This window comes from Oryctolagus cuniculus, chromosome 8, assembly GCF_051225735.1.
Source record: "Oryctolagus cuniculus isolate XC-2025 breed Fujian yellow rabbit chromosome 8, ASM5122573v1, whole genome shotgun sequence".
NCBI lineage: Eukaryota > Metazoa > Chordata > Mammalia > Lagomorpha > Leporidae > Oryctolagus > Oryctolagus cuniculus.
This window is the reverse complement of record NC_142874.1, coordinates 141667462-141684737: the sequence shown is the minus strand read 5'-3', so window position 1 is coordinate 141684737 and position 17276 is coordinate 141667462.

Here is a 17276-nt window from a genome sequence, read left to right as displayed (position 1 = left end):
CTCACTCGCAGAGATGTTTTGCCAGAGTGTCTTGGCTTTCCATGCCTGAAATACTCTCATGGGCTTTTCAGCCAGATCGGAATGCCTTTAGGGCTGATTCTGAGGCCAGAGTGCTATTTAGGACATCTGCCATTCTATCAGTCTGCTGAGTATCTCACTTCCCATGTTGGATCACTCTCCCCTTTATTTGCTCCATCGGTTAGTGTTAGCAGGTACTAGACTTGTCTATGTGCTCCCTTTGACTCCCAGTCCCTCCACCATGACCAACTGTGAACTGAAATTGATCACCTGGAGCAGTGAGATGGCATTGGCACATGCCACCTTGATGGGATTGAATTGGAATCCCCTGGTATGCTTCTAACTCCACCACTTGGGGCAAGTCAGCCTGAGCATGTCCCAAATTATACATCTCTTCCCTCTCCCATTCCCACTCCCATGTTCAACAGGGATCACATTTCAGTTAATTTTCAACACTTAAGAATAACTGTGCATCTATTACAGAACTAAACCAGTCATATTAAGTAGAACAGATTAAAAAACTACTAAGAGGGATAATGTATTAAGTTGTTCATTAACAGTCAGGGCTATGCTGATCAAGCCACCGTTTCCCATAGTGTCCATTTCACTTCAAAAGGTTTCCTTTTTGGTGTTCAGTCAGTCGTCACCGATCAGGGAGAACATATGGTATTTGTCCCTTTGGGACTGGCTTATTTCACTCAGCATGATGTGTTCCAGATTCCTCCATTTTGTTGCAAATGACTGGATTTCGTTTTTTCTTACTGCGGTATAGTATTCTAAAGAATACATATCCCATAATTTCTTTATCCAGTCTATCGTTGATGTGCATTTAGGTTGGTTCCAGGTCTTAGCTATTGTGAATTGAGCTGCAATAAACATTAGGGTGCAGACCGCTTTTTTGTTTGCCAATTTAAATTCCTTTGGGTAAATTCCAAGGAGTGGTATGGCTGCGTCAAATGGTAGGGTTATCTTCAGGTTTCTGAGGAATCTCCAGACTGACTTCCATAGTGGCTTGACCAGTTTGCATTCCCACCAACAGTGGGTTAGTGTCCCTTTTTCCCCACATCCTCGCCAGCATCTGTTGTTGGTGGATTTCTCAATGTGAGCCATTCTAACCGGGGTGAGGTGAAACCTCATTGTGGTTTTGATTTGCATTTCCCTGATTGCTAATGACCTTGAACATTTTTTCATGTGCCTGTTGGCCATTTGGATTTCCTCTTTTGAAAAATGTCTATTGAGGTCCTTGGCCCATCTCTTAAGTGGGTTGTTGGTTTTGTTTTTGTGGAGTTTCTTGATCTCTTTGTAGATTCTGGTTATTAACCCTTTATCTGTTGCATAGTTTGCAAATATTTTTTCCCATTCTGTCGGTTGTCTCTTCACTCTCCTGACTGTTTCTTTTGCAGTACAGAAACTTCTCAATTTGATGCAATCCCAATAGTTGATTTTGGCTTTGACTGCCTGTGCCTCCCGGGTCTTTTCCAGAAATTCTTTGCCTGTGCCAATATCTTGAAGGGTTTCTCCAGTGTTCTCTAATAACGTGATGGTGTCAGGTCGTAGATTTAGGTCTTTAATCCATGTAGAGTGGATTTTTGTGTAAGGTGTAAGGTAGGGGTCTTGCTTCATGATTCTGCACGTGGAAATCCAATTTTCCCAGCACCATTTATTGAATAGACTGTCCTTGCTCCAGGAATTAGTTTTAGATCCTTGATCAAATATAAGTTGGCTGTAGATGTTTGGGTTGATTTCTGGTGTTTCAATTCTGTTCCATTGGTCTATCCATCTGTTTCTGTACCAGTACCATGCTGTTTTGATTACAACTGCCCTGTAGTATGTCCTGAAATCTGGTATTGTGATGCCTCCGGCTTTGTTTTTGTTGTACAAGATTGCTTTAGCTATTCGAGGTCTCTTGTGCCTCCATATGAATTTCAGCACCATTTTTTCCAGATCTGAGAAGAATGTCTTTGGTATCTTGATTGGTATTGCATTGAATCTGTAAATTGCTTTTGGGAGAATGGACATTTTGATGATATTGATTCTTCCAATCCATGAGCATGGAAGATTTTTCCATTTCTTGGTATCCTCTTCTATTTCTTTCTTTAAGGTTTTGTAATTTTCATCGTAGAGATCTTTAACGTCTTTGGTTAAGTTTATTCCAAGGTATTTGATTGTTTTTGTAGCTATTGTGAATGGGATTGATCTTAGAAGTTCTTCCTCAGCCATGGCATTGCTTGTGTATACAAAGGCTGTTGATTTTTGTGCATTGATTTTATACCCTGCTACTTTGCCAAACTCTTCTATGAGTTCCAATAGTCTCTTAGTAGTGTTCTTTGGGTCCCCTAAATACAGAATCATGTCATCTGCAAAGAGGGATAGTTTGAGTTCTTCCTTCCCAATTTGTATCCCTTTAATTTCTTTTTCTTGCCTAATAGCTCTGGCTAGAACCTCCAGAACTATATTGAATAGCAGTGGTGAGAGTGGGCATCCCTGTCTGGTTCCAGATCTCAGTGGAAATGCTTCCAACTTTTCCCCATTCAATAGGATGTTGGCTGTGGGTTTTTCATAGATTGCTTTGATTGTATTGAGGAATGTTCCTTCCAAACCCAGTTTGCTTAGAGTTTTCATCATGAAAGGGTGTTGTATTTTATCAAATGCTTTCTCGGCATCTATTGAGATAATCATATGGTTTTTCTTCTGCAGTCTGTTAATGTGGTGTATCACATTGATTGTCTTGCGCACATTAAACCATCCCTGCATACCAGGGATGAATCCCACTTGGTCTGGGTGGATGATCTTTCTGATGTGTTGTTGCATTCTATTGGCGAGAATTTTATTGAGGATTTTTGCATCTATGTTCATCAGGGATATTGGTCTGTAATTCTCTTTCAGTGCTGCATCTTTCTCTGGCTTAGGAATTAAGGTGATGCTGGCTTCATAGAAAGAATTTGGGAGGATTCCCTCTTCTTCGATTGTTCTGAATAGTTTGAGAAGAATTGGAGTTAGTTCTTCTTTAAACGTCTGGTAGAATTCAGCAGTGAATCCATCTGGTCCTGGGCTTTTCTTTGTTGGGAGGGCCTTTATTACTGTTTCAACTTCTGTCTCAGTTATGGGTCTGTTTAGGTTTTTGATGTCTTCCTGGTTCAATTTAGGCAGGTTGCATGTGTCCAGGAATCTATCCATTTCTGATAGGTTTCCCTGTTTGCTGGCATACAAGTCCTTGTAGTAATTTCTGATGATTCTTTTTATTTCTGTGGTGTCTGTTGTTACATTTCCTTTTTCATCTCTGATTTTATTGATTTGGGTCTTTTCTCTTCTTTTTTTAGTTAGTTGGGCCAATGGGGTGTCAATTGTGTTTATTTTTTCAAAAAACCAGCTCTTCGTTTGGCTGATTTTTTGTAATGTTTTTCTTGATTCAATCCTGTTGATTTCTTCTCTGATTATGATTAAGGGATCAATTCAACAGGAAGATATAACAATTATCAATGTATATGCACCTAACTACAGGGCACCAGTTTATCTAAAAGATTTATTAACGGACTTAAAGGGAGACTTAGACCCCAATACAGTAGTACTGGGGGACTTCAATACTCCACTCTCAGAAATAGACAGATCATCCGGTCAGAAGATCAACAAGGATACAGTAGATTTAAATGACACTACAGCCCAAATGGATCTAACAGATATATACAGAACTTTCAATCCTACAGCTAAAGATTTTACATTCTTCTCAGCAGTACATGGAACCTTCTCTAGGATTGACCACATACTAGGCCATAAAGCAAGTCTCAGCAAATTCAAAAGAATTAGAATCATACCATGCAGCTTCTCAGACCATAAAGGAATGAAGTTGGAAATTAGCAACTCAGGAATCCCTAGAGCATACGCAAACACATGGAGATTGAACAACATGCTCCTGAATGAACAATGGGTCATAGAAGAAATCAAAAGAGAAATCAAAAATTTTCTGGAAGTAAATGAGGATAACAGCACAACATACCAAAACTTATGGGACGCAGCAAAAGCAGTGTTAATAGGAAAGCTTATAGCGATAGGTGCCTACATCAAGAAATTGGAAAGACACCAAATAGATAAACTTTCAATTCACCTCAAGGATCTAGAAAACCTACAGCAAACCAGACCCAAATCTAGTAGGAGAAGAGAAATAATTAAAATCAGAGAAGAAATCCTTCCAAGTTTTTAATAAAACTAAATCTCCTGGGGAAATGGGCTGCACATGAGTTTTAGAATCTGGTACTGGGAGAGCTCTATTACCATACTCTATCAGAGCCTTTTGTGCCTGGCCTAAATCGATAATATACTTTATCTGATCTTGAATTTCTGACTCAGAGAGGATGACGAAGATGAGGAAGGGTCTTTCACATAGCCTCTCATATGGACTAAGCTTTAAGGCAGTCTTGGGTGCTATCCTCATCCTGACAAGATCAATTGGCCGTAGTTTAAGCCATGTTTCTGAGGTCTCTCAGCAAAACTTAGCTAGAATTTTCTTAAGACTGTGATTATCATTTTCAACTTTACCTGATGACTGAAGTCTCCAAGAGGTATGGAGATGGTAAGAAACTCCTGGAGCAGCAACTAAGTGTTGAGTTATTTTAGATGCAAATGAAGGTCCATTGTCACTCCAGAGTGACCGTGGGAGCACAAAATGTGGCACTATGTCCTTCATCAAGGCTTTGAATACCTTTTGTTTCTTTTCTATCCATCCTGTGAAAGTATCAATAAAAATTAGAAGATATTTATAGTTATTTGTTAGTAAAGTCAATTGGCCAATCTTTACCTGGGTGTGTTCCTCTGCTATACACAGAGGTCAGCAAAGGAAGCAGCTTTACATAACCATCCATGTTATTTTGTGAACAAAGGGAACAAGAATGAATTACTCCCCTTAAGATGAGATTTAGTCCTTTCCCTACAAATGCTTGAGAAAATTTTCAAAATTGAATCCAAAAAAATACAAAACATCAGCAAAATGAAAAGCTTCTTTTTTGAAAAAATAAACAAAGTTGACACACCATTTGCCCAACTAACCCTAAAAGGAGAGAGAAGATGCAAATCAATAAAATTAGAGATTAAAAAGGAAATGTAACAACAGATACCACGGAAAGAAGTAGAATAATCAGAAATTACTACAAAGAGCGGTATGCCAACAAGATGAGAAATGCAGAAGAAATGAATAGGTTCTTGGACACATACAACCTACCTAAATTGAGCCATGAAGACATAGAAAACCTAAACAGACCCATAACCAAGATGGAGGGAGGAGAGTTCACATAGCAAGACTGGAAGCAGAGGCAGCCTTAGGGAGTGGATTGAGGCTCCACAACAACTTACTGTCCTGTGGATCCACTCCAAGAGAGCAGTGTTACTTTCTGAAGGCAGAGCCTTCAACAACCAAAGGATCTTTCATCAGGTCCCGTATCTTAAGGTTTTGAATTCCAACACTGCCACACTAAGGAACAAGCCCCCAACATATGGGCCCTTGAAAGAAAATCTATGTCCAAACTACAGCATTTACCTTGGTTTATATCTTTTTTTTAACTTCTATTTAATGAATGTAGATTTCCAAAGTACAGCTTATGGATTACATTGGCTGCCCCCGACCCAAAGATTCCCTCCCACCCAAAACCCTCCCCTTTCCCGCTCTCTCTCCCATTCCATTCACATCAAGATTCATTTTCAATTTTCTATATATATAGAAGATCAGTTTAGTATATATTAAGTAAAGATTTGAACAGTTTGCACCCATATAGACACTCAAAGTGAAAAATACTGTTTGAGTACTCGTTATAGCATCAAGTCTCAATGTACAGCAAGAGATCCTACATGAGGAGTAAGTGCACAGTGACTCCTGTTGTTGACTTTACAAATTGACACTCCTGTCTATGGCATCAGTAATCTCCCTATGCTCCAGTCATGAGTTTCCAAGGCTATGGAAGCCCTCTGAGTTCTCCGACTCTTATCTCATTTAGACAAGGTCATAGTGAAAGTGGAAGTTCTCTCTTCCCTTCAGAGAAAGGTACCTCCTTCTTTGAAGACCTGTTCTTTCCACTGGGATCTCACTCACAGAGATCTTTCTTTTAGGTCATTTTTTTTTTTTTGCCAGAGTGTCTTGGCTTTCCATGCCTGAAATACTCTCATGGGCATTTCAGCCAGATCTGAATATCTTTGGGGCTGATTCTGAGGCCAGAGTGCTCTTTAGGACATCTGCCATTCTATGAGTCTGCTGAGTATCTCGCTTCCCATGTTGGATTGCTTTCCCCTTTATTCTATCGGTTAGTATTAGCAGGCAGTAGACTTATTTATGTGATCCCTTTGACTTTTAGCCCTTTCATTATGATCAATTATGAACTGAAATTGATCACTTGGACTAGTGAGATGGCATTGGTACATGCCACCTTGAAGGGATTGATTTGGAATCCCCTGGTATGTTTCTAACTCTACCATCTGATGCAAGTCAGCTAGAGCATGTCCCAAATTGTACATCTCTTCCCACTCTTATTCCCACTCTTATATTTAACAGGGATCACATTTCAGTTAATTTTCAACACTTAAGAATTACTGTGTATTAGTTACAGAATTAAACCATTAGTATTAAGTAGAACAGTCAAAAAAATACTAAGAGGGATAACGTATTAAGTTGTTCATTAACAGTCAGGGCTATGCTGATCAAGTCACCGTTTCTCATAGTGTCCATTTCACTTCAGGAGGTTTCCTTTTTGGTGTTCAGTCAGTCACCGATCAGGGATAACATATGGTATTTGTCCCTTTGGGACTGGCTTATTTCACTCAGCATGATGTGTTCCAGATTCCTCCATTTTGTTGCAAATGACTGGATTTCATTGTTTTTTACTGCAGTATAGTATTCTAAAGAGTACATACCCCATAATTTCTTTATCCAGTCTACTGTTGATGGGCATTAGTTTTGGTTTTAGGTCTTAGCTATTGTGAATTGAGCTGCAATAAACATTAGGGTGCAGACCGCTTTTTTGTTTGCCAATTTAAATTCCTTTGGGTAAATCCCAAGGAGTGGGATTGCTGGGTTGAACGGTAAGGTTATCTTCAGGTTTCTGAGGAATCTCCAGACTGATTTCCATAGTGGCTGGACCAGTTTGCATTCCCACCAACAGTGGGTTAGTGTCCCTTTTTCCCCACATCCTTGGCAGCATCTGTTGTTGGTAGATTTCTCAATATGAGCCATTCTAACCGGGGTGAGGTGAAACCACATTGTGGTTTTGATTTGCATTTCCCTGATTGCTAGTGATCCTGACCATTTTTTCATGTGTCTGTTGGCCATTTGGATTTCCTCTTTTGAAAAATGTCTATTGAGGTCCTTGGCCCATCTCTTAAGTGGGTTGTTGGTTTTGTTTTTGTGGAGTTTCTTGATCTCTTTGTAGATTCTGGTTATTAACCCTTTATCTGTTGCATAGTTTGCAAATATTTTTTCCCATTCTGTCGGTTGTCTCTTCACTCTCCTGACTGTTTCTTTTGCAGTACAGAAACTTCTCATTTTGATGCAATCCCAATAGTTGATATTGGCTTTGACTGCCTGCACCTCCAGGGTTTTTTCCAGAAACTCTTTGCCTGTGCCAATATCTTGAAGGGTTTCTCCAATGTTCTCTAGTAACTTGATGGTGTCAGGTCGTAGATTTGTATCTTTAATCCATGTAGAGTGGATTTTTGTGTAAGGTGTAAGGTAGGGGTCCTGTGTCATGCTTCTGCACTTGGAAATCCAGTTTTCCCAGCACCATTTATTGAATAGGCTGTCCTTGCTCCAGGAATTGGTTTTAGATCCTTGATCAAATATAAGTTGGCTGTAGATGTTTGGATTGATTTCTGGTGTTTCAATTCTGTTCCATTGGTCTATCCATCTGTTTCTGTACCAGTACCATGCTGTTTTGATTACAACTGCCTGTAGTATGTCCTGAAATCTGGTATTGTGATGCCTCCGGCTTTGTTTTTGTTGTACAAGATTGCTTTAGCTATTCGAGGTCTCTTGTGCCTCCATATGAATTTCAGCATCATTTTTTCTAGATCTGCGAAGAATGTCTTTGGTATCTTGATTGGGATTGCACTGATCTATAAATTGCTTTTGGGAGAATGGACATTTTGATGATGTTGATTCTTCCAATCCATGAGCATGGAAGATTTTTCCATTTCTTGGTATCCTCTTCTGTTTCTTTCTTTAAGATTTTGTAATTCACATCGTAGAGATCTTTAACGTCCTTGGTTAAGTTTACTCCAAGGTATTTGATTGTTTTTGTAGCTATTGTGAATGGGATTGATCTAAGCAGTTCTTCCTCAGCCATGGCATTGCTTGTGTATACAAAGGCTGTTGATTTTTGTGCATTGTTTTTATATCCTGCCACTTTGCCAAACTCTTCTATGAGTTCCTATAGTCTCTTAGTAGAGTTCTTTGCATCCTCTAAGTGAAGAATCATATCGTCTGCAAAGAAGGATAGTTTGACTTCTTCCTTCTCAATTTGTATTCCTTTAATTACTTTTTCTTGTCTGATGGCTCTGGCTAAAACTTCCAGCACTATGTTAAATAGCAGTGGTGAGAGTGGGCATCCCTGCCTGGTGCCAGATCTCAGTGGAAATGCTTCCAACTTTTCCCCATTCAATAGGATGCTGGCCGTTTGTTTTTCATAAATTGCTTTGATTATATTGAGGAATGTTCCTTCTATACCCAATTTGCTTAGAGTTTTCATCATGAAAGGGTGTTGAATTTTATCGAATGCTTTCTCTGCATCTATTGAGATAATCATATGGTTTTCTTCTGCAGTCTGTTAATGTGGTGAATCACATTGATTGATTTGAGAATGTTGAACCATCCCTGCATACCAGGGATGAATCCCACTTGATCTGGGTGGATGATTTTTCTGATGTGTTGTTGTATTCTATTGGCGAGAATTTTATTGAGGATTTTTGCATCTATGTTCATCAGGGATGTTGGTCTGTAATTTTCTTTCAGTGCTGCATCTTTCTCTGGCTTAGGGATTAAGGTGATGCTGGCTTCATAGAAAGAATTTGGGAGGATTCCCTCTTCTTCGATTGTTCTGAATAGTTTGAGAAGAAATGGAATTAGTTCTTATTGAAATGTCTGGTAGAATTCAGCAGTGAATCCATCTGCTCCTGGGCTTTTCTTTGTTGGGAGGGTCTTTATTACTGTTTCAATTTCTGTTTCAGTTACGGGTCTATTTAGGTTGTCTTCATGGCTCAATTTAGGTAGATTGCATGTGTCCAGGAATCTATCCATTTCTGATAGATTTTCTTGTTTGCTGGCATACAAGTCCTTGTAGTAATTTCTGATGATTCTTTTTATTTCTGTGGTGTCTGTTGTTACGTTTCCTTTTTCATCTCTGATTTTATTGATTTGGGTCTTTTCTATTCTTTTTTTAGTTAGTTGGGCCAATGGGGTGTCAATTGTGTTTATTTTTTCAAAAAACCAGCTCTTCCCCTATCTTATTTTTTGTAATTTTTTTTTTTTGGATTCAAGCCTGTTAATTTCTTCTCTGATTTTAATTCTTTCTCTTCTCCTACTAGATTTGGGTCTGGTTTGCTGTAGTTTTTCTAGGTCCATGAGATGCACTGAAAGCTCATTTATTTGGTGCCTTTCCAATTTCTTGATATAGGCCCCTATTGCTATAAACTTGCCTCTCAATACTGCTTTTGCTGTATCCCATAAGTTTTTTTTTTTTCCATTCTTTATTTTATTTATTTTTTTTTATCTTTTATTAAATGAATATAAATTTCCAAAGTACGACTCATGGGTTACAATGGCTTTCCCCCCCATACCGTCCCTCCCACCCACCACCCTCCCCTTTCCCACTCCCTCTCCCCTTCCATTCACATCAAGATTCATTTTCGATTATCTTAGTATACAGAAGATCAGCTTAGTATACCTTAAGTAAGGATTTCAACAGTTTGTTCCCACACAGAAACATAAAGTGAAAAATAATAGATGATTTTTTTTAAATGATGATGAAATCAGATCAGACCTATTGTCATGTTTAATCCCAGTGAGAGTCAAGTTGGGAATTGATAATTTCTTTTTTTTTTTTTTTACAGAAGATCAGTTTAGTGTACATTAAGCAAAGATTTCAATCGTTTGCACCCCCATAGAAACACAAAGTGAAATATACTGTTTGAGTACTCGTTATAGCATTAAGCCTCAGTGTACAGCACATTAAGGACAGAGATCCTACATGAGGAGTAAGTGCACAGTGACTCCCACTGTTGACCTTACAATTTGACACTCCTGTTTATGGCATCAGTAATCTCCCTATGCACCAGTCATGAGTTTCCAAGGCTATGGAAGCCCCTTGAGTTCTCCGACTCTTATCTTGTTTAGACAAGGTCATAGTCAAAGTGGAGGTTCTCTCCTCCCTTCAGAGAAAGGCACCTCCCTCTTTGAAGACCTGTTCCTTCCACTGGGATCTCACTCACAGAGATCTTTTGCCAGAGTGTCTTGGCTTTCCATGCCTGAAATACTCTCATGGGCTTTTCAGCCAGATCCGAGTGCCTTTAGGGCTGATTCTGGGGCCAGAGTGCTATTTAGGACATCCGCCATTCTATGAGTCTGCTGAGTATCTCACTTCCCATGTTGGATCACTCTCCCCTTTATTTATTCTATCGGTTAGTGTTAGCAGATACTAGACTTGTTTATGTGCTCCCTTTGACTCTTAGTCCTTTCATTATGATCAATTGTGAACTGAAATTGATCACTTGGAATAGTGAGATGGCATTGGCACATGCCACCTTGATGGGATTGAATTGGAATCCCCTGGTATGTTTCCAACTCTACCAATTGGGGCAAGTTGGCCCGAGCATGCCCCAAATTATACATCTCTTCCCTCTCTTATTCCCACTTTTATGTTTAACAGGGATCACATTTCAGTTAATTTTCAACACTTAAGAATAACTGTGTGATAATTACAGAATTAAACCAGTCATATTAAGTAGAACAGACAAAAAAAAAATACTATGAGGGATAATGTATTAAGTTGTCCATTAGCAGTCAGGGCTATGCTGATCAAGTCACCATTTCTCATAGTGTCCATTTCACTTCAGGAGGTTTCCTTTTTGGTGTTCAGTCAGTTGTCACCGATCAGGGAGAACATATGGTATTTGTCCCTTTGGGACTGGCTTACTTCACTCAGCATCATGTGTTCCAGATTCCTCCATTTTGTTGCAAATGACTGGATTTCATTGTTTCTTACTGCGGTATAGTATTCTAAAGAATACATATCCCATAATTTCTTTATCCAGTCTACCATTGATGGGCATTTAGGTTGGTTCCAGGTCTTGGCTATTGTGAATTGTGCTGCAATAAACATTAGGGTGCAGACCGCTTTTTTCTTTATCAATTTAAACTCCTTTGGGTAAATTCCAAGGAGTGGGATGGCTGGGTCGAACGGTAGGGTTATATTCAGGTTTCTGAGGAATCTCCAGACTGATTTCCATAGTGGCTTGACCAGTTTGCATTCCCACCAACAGTGGGTTAGTGTCCCTTTTTCCCCACATCCTCGCCAGCATCTGTTGTTGGTAGATTTCTGTATGTGAGCCATTCTAACCGGGGTGAGGTGAAACCTCATTGTGCTTTTGATTTGCATTTCCCTGATTGCTAGTGACCTTGAACATTTTTTCATGTGTCTGTTGGCCATTTGGATTTCCTCTTTTGAAAAATGTCTATTGAAGTCCTTGGCCCATCTCTTAAGTGGGTTGTTGGTTTTGTTTTTGTGGAGTTTCTTGATCTCTTTGTAGATTCTGGTTATTAACCCTTTATCTGTTGCATAGTTTGCAAATATTTTTTCCCATTCTGTTGGTTGTCTCTTCACTCTCCTGACTGTTTCTTTTGCAGTACAGAAACTTCTCAATTTGATGCAATCCCAATAGTTGATTTTGGCTTTGACTGTCTGTGCCTCCCGGGTCTTTTCCAGAAATTCTTTGCCTGTGCCAATATCTTGAAGGGTTTCTCCAATGTTCTCTAATAACTTAATGGTGTCAGGACGTCGATTTAGGTCTTTAATCCACGTTGAGTGGATTTTTGTGTAAGGTGTAAGGTAGGGGTCTTGCTTCATGCTTCTGCACGTGGAAATCCAGTTTTCCCAGCACCATTTATTGAATAGACTGTCCTTGCTCCAGGAATTAGTTTTAGATCCTTGATCAAATATAAGTTGGCTGTAGATGTTTGGATTGATTTCTGGTGTTTCAATTCTGTTCCATTGGTCTATCCATCTGTTTCTGTACCAGTACCATGCTGTTTTGATTACAACTGCCTGTAGTATGTCCTGAAATCTGGTATTGTGATGCCTCCGGCTTTGTTTTTGTTGTACAAGATTGCTTTAGCTATTCGAGGTCTCTTGTGCCTCCATATGAATTTCAGCATCATTTTTTCTAGATCTGAGAAGAATGTCTTTGGTATCTTGATTGGGATTGCATTGAATCTATAAATTGCTTTTGGGAGAATGGACATTTTGATGATGTTGATTCTTCCAATCCATGAGCATGGAAGATTTTTCCATTTCTTGGTATCCTCTTCTGTTTCTTTCTTTAAGATTTTGTAATTCACATCGTAGAGATCTTTAACGTCCTTGGTTAAGTTTACTCCAAGGTATTTGATTGTTTTTGTAGCTATTGTGAATGGGATTGATCTTAGCAGTTCTTTCTCGGCCGTGGCATTGCTTGTGTATACAAAGGCTGTTGATTTTTGTGCATTGTTTTTATATCCTGCCACTTTGCCAAACTCCTCTATGAGTTCCTATAGTCTCTTAGTAGAGTTCTTTGCATCCTCTAAGTGAAGAATCATATCGTCTGCAAAGAAGGATAGTTTGACTTCTTCCTTCTCAATTTGTATTCCTTTAATTACTTTTTCTTGTCTGATGGCTCTGGCTAAAACTTCCAGCACTATGTTAAATAGCAGTGGTGAGAGTGGGCATCCCTGCCTGGTGCCAGATCTCAGTGGAAATGCTTCCAACTTTTCCCCATTCAATAGGATGCTGGCCGTTTGTTTTTCATAAATTGCTTTGATTATATTGAGGAATGTTCCTTCTATACCCAATTTGCTTAGAGTTTTCATCATGAAAGGGTGTTGAATTTTATCGAATGCTTTCTCTGCATCTATTGAGATAATCATATGGTTTTCTTCTGCAGTCTGTTAATGTGGTGAATCACATTGATTGATTTGAGAATGTTGAACCATCCCTGCATACCAGGGATGAATCCCACTTGATCTGGGTGGATGATTTTTCTGATGTGTTGTTGTATTCTATTGGCGAGAATTTTATTGAGGATTTTTGCATCTATGTTCATCAGGGATGTTGGTCTGTAATTTTCTTTCAGTGCTGCATCTTTCTCTGGCTTAGGGATTAAGGTGATGCTGGCTTCATAGAAAGAATTTGGGAGGATTCCCTCTTCTTCGATTGTTCTGAATAGTTTGAGAAGAAATGGAATTAGTTCTTATTGAAATGTCTGGTAGAATTCAGCAGTGAATCCATCTGCTCCTGGGCTTTTCTTTGTTGGGAGGGTCTTTATTACTGTTTCAATTTCTGTTTCAGTTACGGGTCTATTTAGGTTGTCTTCATGGCTCAATTTAGGTAGATTGCATGTGTCCAGGAATCTATCCATTTCTGATAGATTTTCTTGTTTGCTGGCATACAAGTCCTTGTAGTAATTTCTGATGATTCTTTTTATTTCTGTGTTGTTACGTTTCCTTTTTCATCTCTGATTTTATTGATTTGGGTCTTTTCTATTCTTTTTTAGTTAGTTGGGCCAATGGGGTGTCAATTGTGTTTATTTTTTCAAAAAACCAGCTCTTCCCCTATCTTATTTTTTGTAATTTTTTTTTTTGGATTCAAGCCTGTTAATTTCTTCTCTGATTTTAATTCTTTCTCTTCTCCTACTAGATTTGGGTCTGGTTTGCTGTAGTTTTTCTAGGTCCATGAGATGCACTGAAAGCTCATTTATTTGGTGCCTTTCCAATTTCTTGATATAGGCCCCTATTGCTATAAACTTGCCTCTCAATACTGCTTTTGCTGTATCCCATAAGTTTTGATATGTTGTGTTGTTATCCTCATTTATTTCCAGAAAGCTTTACATTTCTCTTTTGATTTCTTCAATGACCCAGTGTCCATTCAGGAGCATGTTGTTCAGTCTCCATGTGTTTGCATACTTTCTGGGGTTTCCTGAGTTGCTAATTTCCAGCTTCAATCCGCTGTGATCTGAGAAGCTGCATGGTATGATTCTAATTCTTTTAAATGTGCTGAGACTTGCTTTATGGTCTAGTATGTGATCAATCCTAGAAATGGCTCCATGCGCTGCTGAGAAGAATGTAAAGTCTTTAAATGTAGGATTGAAAGTTCTGTAGATATCTGTTGGATCCATTTGGGCAATAGTGTCGATTATATCTGCTGTTCCCTTGTTGATCTTCTGTCTGGATGATCTGTCTATTTCTGAGAGTGGAGTATTGAAGTCCCCCAGTACTATTGTATTGGGATCTAAGTTTCCCTTTAAGTCCCATAACATATCTTTTAAATAGGCCGGTGCCCTGTAATTAGGTGCATATACATTTATAATAGTTACATCTTCCTGTTGAATTGAACCCTTAATCTTTATATAGTGCCCCTCTTTGTCTCTCTTAACAGTTTTTGTATTAAAGTTTATTTTGTCTGATATTAATATGGCTACACCTTCTTTTTTTGGTTTCTGTTGGCATGGAATATCTTTTTCTAACCATTCACTTTCAGTCTGCATGCATCTTTGTTAGAGAGATGTGTTTCTTGTTCGCAACAAATAGTTGGGTTGTGTTCCTTAAGCCAATCAGCCAATCGGTGTCTTTTAACTGAAGTGTTAAGTCCATTAACATTTAATGTGACTATTGACACATAGTGACTTTGCCCTGCCATTTTCCCAGAGATATTTTCTAGTATATGCTTTGAGCTTCCTATACTCTTTTACTGGTAGGTTTTCTTCCTTTACCTTCTTTCATATTGATGGCCGTGTTTCTGTGTTTCTGAGTGTAGCACATCTTTAAGTATCTTTTGCAGGGCCGGACGAGTGGCCACAAAGTCTTTCAATTTCTGTTTGCTATGAAAGGTTTTTTTTTCACCTTCATTCACAAATGAGAGCTTTGCAGGATATAATATTCTGGGCTGGCAGTTTTTCTCTCTTAGCACCTGTGCTATGTCTCGCCATTCCCTCCTAGCCTGTAGTGTTTCTGATGAGAAGTCTGCTGTGAGTCTAATTGGAGATCCTCTGAGAGTAATCTGAAGTTTCTCTCTTGCACATTTTAGGATCTTTTCTTTATGTTTCACTGTGGTGAGTTTAATTACCACGTGTCGTGGTGAGGATCTCTTTTGGTCATGTTTACTAGGGGTTCTATGAGCTTCCTGTACTAGGATGTCTCTGTCCTTCTCCAGACCTGGAAAGTTCTCTGCTAGTATCTCACTAAAAAGGCCTTCTGATCCTTTCTCTCACTCCATGCATTCAGGAACTCCTAGAACTCGAATGTTGGTTTTTTTAATAGTATCCTGTAGATTCCCAACAATATTTTTTAGGTTTCTAATTTCTTCTTCTTTTCTTTGGTTTGACTGTATGTTTTCCTGTGCTCTGTCTTCTAAGTCCGATATTCTCTCTTCTGTTTCACTGACTCTGTTTTTTATACTTTCTAATGTGTTTGAAATTTGATCTATTGAGCTCTTCATTTCATTTTGATTTCTCTTCACTATCACACTTTCCTGTTGTACTAGTTTCTGCATTTCATTTTGATTCTTCCTTAAAATTTCATTTTCATGAGAGAGATTTTCAATCCTATCCAATAAGGATTTCTGTAGTTCAAGGATTTGCTTTTGAGAGCTTCTAAATGTTCTTATCATAAATATTATGAAATCCATATCTTGCATTTCTTCTATCTCATCATCTTCATAATCTTGGCTTGGGGTGTTTTGTTTATTTGGAGGCATCATAGTGTCATCATTGATCTTGTTCCATCGATTTTTGTGTTTGTTGCTTGGCATTGTTAAATCTTCTTCCCTCACTGTGAGTTTTTTTTTTTTTATTCTATGTCTGTGTTAAGTGGATTCTCTGCTGTTGGAGGAGCCTTGGAGGCTGGAGATGGGTGTGGCCTGAGAGCTCTGCTTGGTTCTTCAGGGTTACGGGTGTGCAAAGGTGACACCCTCAAGTTATGCAGGGTAAATCTCTCTCTTTTTATTTATTTATTTATTTATTTATTTATTTTAAATTTTATTCAGGAGGTAAGTAATACTGCACGGCTGAGCAGAATTGATGGTATTTAGCTTCTGATCTCTGGCTTCTACCCAAGGAGTCTGTGGGGGCTCAGTTTCTCCTGCGGACTCCCACTGGGTTGCCTAGGCTACTGAATTGTAGCGCCTCAGTTCCTTAGCTCTTCCCTTTTGTTATGTATATCCAGAGTGGGGCCTGCTCTTTGTCTCTTGCTCGCCTTTGCCAACTTTTCTATCCCCCTGGTATCAAGTACCATGGTTCTTATCATGAGGGTTACAGAACATTTTGCTGCGGCATTCCAATATTTTTGGGCAACCTAGGGTACAGAGAGAGGATTGTACAATGAACACAGGGATCAAGACAAACAAGGACCATTCCACATTGAGCTGAGATTGTCTCATGTGGGCTAAATCACAGCCAGCAGCATGAAGAGCACCTAGCAACTGGAAGAAACAGACACAACAAGTGTAGTCACAAACTCCATTTGAGAGCTTTCTCCTTTGTTTGACTCTGTGCTCCTGACCTCGTCAAACACATCTGAACACAGCTTTAGCTGGGTCTCCAGGTTCTTAATGTTTCTCTACCAAGCAGTGTCAAATGCTGTCCTCATAAATGGATTTACACATTTGACCCATGGTGACTTCCCTTAAGACTCTCCAAATTTGAAACGAGGATATTTTACAAATGTATGTTGGAATAAGAAGTCTTTGTAGGAGGAATATCTCCTAGATTATTTGATTCCCAATATTTGTTCTATTAAATTTTATTTGCTTATGACCTTTTGCATTAACTCTTTATACATTTGTACCTTGTGGGGTATACACATTATATTAACATAAGCACAGAATGTACTTTGATCCAATCAACATTCAATCTCAGTCACAGTCTAAACATCCTCCATTTTGTAAGGAACGTTCTCTTATTTTCAGTCTTTCCATAGAAAATGCGAGATTATTCAGATATACTTTTGCCCTGCTGTGGTGGGGAAGACTGGGACCTACTAGCTG